This window comes from Carlito syrichta, unplaced genomic scaffold (assembly GCF_000164805.1).
Source record: "Carlito syrichta isolate Samal-C Ts95f unplaced genomic scaffold, Tarsius_syrichta-2.0.1 Scaffold302263, whole genome shotgun sequence".
NCBI lineage: Eukaryota > Metazoa > Chordata > Mammalia > Primates > Tarsiidae > Carlito > Carlito syrichta.
In genome coordinates, this window is record NW_007246359.1 from 263707 (window position 1) to 271053 (window position 7347).

The following is a 7347-nucleotide window of genomic DNA, read 5'->3' on the forward strand; positions in this document are numbered from 1 at the left end:
TCTTCTCTCAGGCATTTAAACTTTGTCTCTAATATTAATCAGTGAAATGAAAAAAGAGATTTGCCCAGTTGTGGTTATTGTTATCGGAGATGAATACCAATAAAGGGGTCGTATAATATCCCCACAATGTCCTCTAACACTGAAAAGAACCTTAAGGGATCAAAACTGACTTGTGAATTCCCCCGCCCTTCTGAGAAGGCTCCTGGTTCTAACATCTTGTGGAAGTCAGAGGGAAGACATTGCATTGAAGTCCCGGTGGGCTTGGGCTTCAGACAGTCGGCTTACGCATTCTCTATGCATACAGAGAGGCCATTGTAAGTTTGTGAGAAATTTTGGCACAAGTAATGACTCAGTCAGCATATCAGATAGGCAACTTTAGTACACGGCTCCTTAGAATACACTGCTGTAATCACACAAAGTCTTAACTTTCAGTCATCATGATGATAGAACCATAATGCTAGCAAGAGTCACAGAGACCACCTTCTCCCATCACAGCAAGGGAAAGACCACAAGTTAGGAACCACGCTGGGACAAAACCTCCTGACACCCAGGAGTGCTGGGCAGACCCAGACAACCAACCCCTAACAGACCCATCCTCTGTTCTCACAGCAGTTGTAACATGAGACCACCAGCATGTCCAATTCCGGAGATGCCAGTCCATGTGGTCCGTGGGACCTGTGACTTCTGGAATCCTGCACCTGGAGCCAGACGTACTGTCCATGCTTGGAAATAGCTGTGATCTGCCTCGATAGACCCACAAAGAAATCAAAAGGACTCCCAAAGTATGATGAAAGAAACAAATGACATGTAGCCTTGAGTCGGTGACAAAACCTAAGAGCCTGGCCTCTTCAGGACAGAGCACCATGAAAGCCTAAGTGCTAGCTTGGGGCTGAGGTGTCATCAGACCCAGCCCTCACGTCAGAGAAGGGGAAGTCAGAGACCTAGTGATAAATGGCCTGTCCAGCATCATTGAGGACATCATTGGCTGAGCCTGAGTGACAACCCAGAGTTTCTGGGTGCTTGGTCTCTATACTCTCTGTGATGCCATAAAGGGTAGCGGACACCCTGCTCTGGGCCAGGGAAGATCAATCACCTGTTCTGCTGAGAAATGTTAATGAGAACACTCTGATGCCAGTGTCAGAGATTGCTTCTAACTAACTTAAACAAAATGGCCACATTTAGTGTGGGGATACACAGGGTCTCTCTCCAAACCTAGGGAAAGTTGGTTTCTTGTTTGTTTTCTCTCTCTTTCTCTCTCCCTCTCTCTCTCTCTCTCTCTCTCTCTCTCACACACACACACACACACACACACACACACACACATTTCTGTTAGTCTCTCTTAATTTCTCTGTAGAGTAACATTGTTTGCTCCTCACTGGCCATAGCAGAATATTTAAAAAATCCAGCCACCCAAGACTCTTTTGGTCCCAGTTCCACAGTGATGCCCAGTTTGGAGGTGCCAGTCCCTGATTCTCGCTTGTAACTGCCATGGGGGTTGGTAGGGACACCTTGTAGAAAGTGTCTGGGAGTACTCAGTTGGTGAGCACTGTTCCCTCTTTGACCACCCTGTTCCCTCTTCTCTAGTCCCGTCTTCGCCTTTGAATCCAGTGAGCTTTCTAAAGTACACATTACATTTTGTCCCTTTGTTTGAACTCTGTCATGGCTCCCCGGAACCATTGGGCTCGAGTCTAAGTCTTGAGGTGGAGCTACGAAGCCCTGCATGACCTGGTGGGTCACCCTCCAGCCTGTGCTCCAATCCTGCAGCACTGCTGGGAGTGCTCAGTTGGTGGAACAAATGGCAGGCAGTGTAGACAGCCCACCCCCAGAGACAGGCATGCTCCCTGAGGGCCACCTATGCCTTTGCCTCAGCTGTGCCAGTGTCTGGACCAAGATAGAAATATCGTGAGTCCTCAATCCTGTTTCAACAATTAAGTCCATCAGCTAATGCCCTGGCCCTGAGTGGTGAGGGGACATTGATCTATCCATCTTGTCCTGCAGTTCGAATTCCAGTGGTTGAATGTTTGAGTTTTAATCACAGAGAATTTGGTTGCAGTTTTAGGCATCCGTGGTACACGTTCACTTCTTTTCATCTTAACAGTTGCTACTCAAGCCCCAGGAAGCCTGTGCCGGGGTTTGAAAACACAAGCAATGGCATCTGAGGATTGTAAGAACACCAAGAATTGGTATTGATTGCTTTCCTGTGGGTGCCAGGCTTTGGGCTGGGCTATTTACAGATTATCTCAGAAGTACAGATGGGAAGATGAGGGAAACTCAGGGAAAGATGAGAAAAATTGTATGTCCCCTAATATCCAGAAAAGGAGAGGCCTTGAGACAAAATGGTGCAGGTAGAGAGGCCTGCTCAGAGGAGCACGGCAAAACTCAGGCAGGTCGAAGCTGGATTGAATTTTGAAAAATGTGGTACATATACACAATGGAATATTATGCAGCCATAAAAAAGGACAAACATATGGACTTTGCAGCAACTTGGATGGATTTGGAGTCAATCATACCCAGTGATCTACCACAGAAACAGAGAACGGAGTACCATATGCTCTCACACATAAGCAGACCTTGAACAATTATCAATACTCTAAGAAAGGGCTTGGCAGTAGTGGGAACCTGCCAGGGGAGGGAGGATGAGATTAGCTGTAGAGGGAAGCTGCCAGTGGAGGGAGGGGCACACCTCATCTATAATGAACATTCCACCTGCATAATGAACATTTGTATACCTAACCCTGAATTGTACCCCCACATCTTAAAAAAAAAAGGTAGAAAACTAAAAACAAAAACAAACAAAAAAGTTTGGGCAGTTGCTTCTCTTGTCTCTACCTCCGTCTTGACTGAAAGACGAATCTTCCATGAAAACCATCCAACCACAGCCAATACGATCAGCCTACCAGAGTTGGTCGTGACCAGAGTTCACATGCTCTCTGAGAAGCATAGCCACACAGCTCAGGGGATGCTTGTGTCTTCCAACTTCTCATCAAGGAAGGCTGAAGAAATCACAGATACCTGACACGCCTGGAAGAAGTTCCGTGGGTAGTTGTCAGCCGCTCTGGCCCATCTTTCAAGCTCCCTTTTGTGCTAAGGAAGATTTGGGGGGCTCCACAGAACACCACAGTAGTTGCTGCTACTCAGACACTTTGAGGCAGCTGGTCGATCAGTGCTCCCTTCCAGGGAAAGACAACGCCTGAGCCTGAAGCGTCCCTGGAAAAACGCTCAACAAATGCCCAAGCTGCTTAGCAAAATGGCCCTTAGCAAAAAACTACCCTTTCCAGAAACAAGAGTTTTCTTTTTTCAACTCAGTTTGAGTGGTTGAGTACCACCAGTCTGTGCCTCACGGGGTCTTCCTTATCTCCCTGACCCTACACTGTTCTCCCTCTCCAGGAATCCTTCAGGATTTGCAAATGAAGGCTTGATCTGGCCTTGGTTTCCTGTAGCAGTGGGGGGGGGGTTGGGGGGATGGGGGGAGGGAAGTTGTCCAGTCAGTGAGGCTGAGTGCCAAGTTAATTACAATGTTGAATCTTTATTTATGGCAGCTCTGAGCCAGGCAATGCGGAACTCTGATCTGTTAAACCTGGTGCTGCCTCACGTTCTGCAGATGGGAAAACTGGGGCCACAGAGGAGGTGGCCTGCCGAGATTCTGCCCCAGACTACTCAGATCCCAGTTGCGCTCCAAACCTGTGGTCTCTAATGCCTCAGACTTCTAGAACATGGGCTAGAGGGGGCCACACGGAAAGCAGCTTGTGTAAGTGTCCCATAGAGGGTCCCCGAAGGTGGGGAAGACAGCATGGTCCAGTGAGGGAAGACCTGGGGAGTGTCCCCAAGTGCCCAATGAGGAGGCCGGTGCCTCCTGCCCACCCCAGGTCAGCACCAAGGTCTGGTTTGTGCACAGCTCACAGTGTAGACAAAAGGGCTGGGAAGATGCAATTGCTGTTGCTTTTGTGGTGGAGGGGTTGATGCTAAATTTGTTTGGCCTCTGAAACACAGAGGCGTCGGGAGTGAGGAGGGGGAAAATATGCACACGTGGAAAAGCCCAGAATAGCAGAAGGGACGGCGCTCTCCAGCCAGGGAGGTGAAAACCGATCCCGCTGTGTTAAGCAGAGGCTGTGGGGAGGAAACGGAGGCAGCTGGTGAAGGCCAGCCACTCTCCAGCCCCCTGCAGTTCCTCTCATGTAGAAGCCAAGGTACGGATGTGGTTTCCAACTCTCTGGAGGCCCTAGAAGATATGTATCCTGGCCCCATGCATGCTTGATCTTGAGATAAGTGTTGGCCTGGAGCAGAGGGTGCACAAATCCCCACTGCTCCCCACTGCCCCCGACGCCCTGAGGGTCCCTCTGCCCCGTGCTTCCCTCTTCCGTCCTCCCCTCCACTCCATGCCCGCATCCCGTTGCTGACTCAGCCCGGTCAGGAGCCCCTGTTCAAGCTGAGTGCTGGTGGCCTGTGTCTGTCCGGTGACCGCAGGCAGCGTCCCTGTTGCTCTCACTCCTACCTTGAACACGACCTTGAACACACTTGTTCTTCGCATGTAGAGGAGAATTACTGTGTTAATGGAAGGCATCGGGCGAGGGTGCAGCCCTGATGTGTGCCTGCCTCACTGGCCTGTCCCCTCTCTGGCCCTGGCCTCTGCCTTCACCCTGGTTCTCAGCGTCCTGTGTTGCCTGCCAGTAGACCTCACTTTCATGCCTTGGGACGGGCCATCTGCTCCCCTCTGCAGGATTCAGGGCTCCCACCTGCCCTCTCCACCTTCCTAGCTGGGCTCTGCCTCCAGCCTCGACTCAGACCTCCTCTCGTGGGTCGCTCAGGTCCGCCCCATTCAGTCAGTCCCTTCTGGAGACTCTAGCACACACTTCCTCATTTTACCGGCACCCTCTCTCTATGCATCTGTTGCTTCTCACCCAATACTCTGTAACCTCAAAGGCAGAAGTCATCGCTCCTTGTCTTCTTATCTCCAGAGCCTCTCGCAAGAGCACTTGCAACGTAGGAATACAACCTGCTCCCTGCCGGCCTCTGGAGGTGGGCATCAGCTCCTGAGCACATCCCTGGGTGGTCTCTGAATTGCCTGGAAAACATCCTTGATGTGTCCCACCCAGGACCAAGAATGTGTGGAAGTGCTCTGTGAATTCTAACATCAACTGCAGCCTACTGGGTGTTGTGACCAAAGCAGGACCCATGGCGGGATGGCACGTGGGCAGGCCTGGGCAGGAGAAGAAAATGAAAGGGGGAAGGGAGGGAGACCAGGAGAGAGTGGGGCAGGTTCTGCTCGGGCCACAGGGATCTGCTCTGGTGATGGCAAGTTGCCTTGCTGGCCCGGTCCCGGATTCCCTCAGCCTGGGAAGTGCCCCCCACCTGCCAAAGGCAGGGAAAGCACAGGCAGAGTGCTGTGAATACATGAATGAACGACTGGTGTCTTTCGGTCAATGATTACACTTTCATTGACAGTACTAGCAATGAATATTGTGGATAAATGAAGGCCGGAACTGTGGAGTGTAGTAGGAACGAGTGCTTCTGAGTTCTCCCTCCTCACAGAGCTTCTCTCTTTTTTCCTTTGAGATACTTGATTTCCAGAGATGTCATTTATCATCATCCACAGAAACTCCATCACAAAGTTCATTCATTTCACTTATTCTAATGATCCTTTATCAGATATCATTATTTATGTTGCTATTTCTTATAAATGCTAATACAAGTCACATGTGTAGTGTTGTGGAATAGACATTTTAGTTTTAAAAACACTAAACCTAGCTGGGCTCGGTGGCTCAGCCTGTAATCTGGCGCCTTAGGAAGCTGAGGTGAGTGGATTGCCTGAGCCTGAGGGTTCGAGACCCGCCTGGGCAACTTGGCGAGACCTCATCTCTACAATAAATCAAAAAAATCAGCCCGGAGTGGTAGAGCGTGCCTGTAATTCCGACTTCTCAGAAGGCTGAGGCGGAAGGATCGCCAGAGCCCAGCAGTCGAGGCTGCGGTGGCCAGGAACGGCCACTGCACTCCAGTCTTGGTGACAGAGTGAGACTCCAACTCAAAAACAAAAACAAAAACAAAAACAAACCAAAACACTAAACTTGCCAGGGGGGGACGGGGAAGTGGGATTGGCAGTAATGGGAGTCTGCCTGGGGAAGCGGGGGTACACCTCATCAACAAGGGTACCTGCATAATGAAAATTTGTATACCTAACCCTGAATTGTACCCCACATCTTTAAAATAAAAAAATTAAAAGTTAAAAAACCCCGCTAAACTCTAAATGCCAAACATCACTAAAGGTATATAATAAGTATTAAATAGGTAAATTTTTGGAAGACATCTTTTTGTGATTAAACACAGTTCCCAATATATGTCTCATACCTTGCATGCAATGTCTGTTTTCCAGACCACAGCCTCGCTTAATCTTCACCACAGCCCTGTGACATGGCCACTGTCTCTCTCATTTTACACAGGGATATACTGCAAATACCAAGTCAAGGCCTAACTGATAAGTAGATACTGATTATATTCATACAAACTCTTTCTAATGGTGCAAATAGGAGATTGCAAGTGGCCTCATGGGGAAAAGAGAACTAGATGATACACAAACTAAACTTAGAAGAGTCACCTGGGTGGCTGGCATTTGAAACTTCAGAACTCTGATGTTTCAAAGCTTTATAGTTGTGACCAATGATATTATTGCAAATAAAATTTGATCACTTTGCTCTTGTTGAGTAACTTAGCTCATTGGATGCTAGCTTATGAAGAAGGACTGTCAGGTGTTTATTATGACATTCTAGAGAGGGCTAAAACAACTTGCCCACACCTAGTGAGAGGCAGAGAGAGAGAGTTAGAACTTGTGACTCTGGTTCATGTGCTTCCTTGCCCTGGCGAGCCGAGGCCACACCATCCCGTACTGGCCATGCTGTCTTCCAGTATTCAAGAACAACAAGGTTGAAGTGATCTTGGGTAAGAGATTTCTGGATACAGCAGGCCGTTGCACAAGGCCGCTTGGTCAAGCCATCGAGTGTTCTCTCTGGCTTTTGCTGGGGACACAGTTATTGCAAAGGTGACGCCCGCACAGATAAGGAGAGATTTGCGTAGCTCCTTGGTCAGTTTACACACATTCCCATTTGACCCAGCTCTCGGGTCATAAAACCACTCGTTGATGGGAGAATTCAGTGAAAAGCAACCATCCTCCCTCCTCCCTTGAATTCCATGACGGCAAGTTACTGAGTGGCTGAGTAAAATCCCTAGTGGGCAGAGAATGTCTCACTTGGATTCGCAGAACGGACCTCGGTGAGGAATCTGTGTTCAAACTCCAGCTACATCACGTTTTGTGTGACTTTGGGCAGATCGCAGCTCTGAGTCTTGGTTTCCACATCT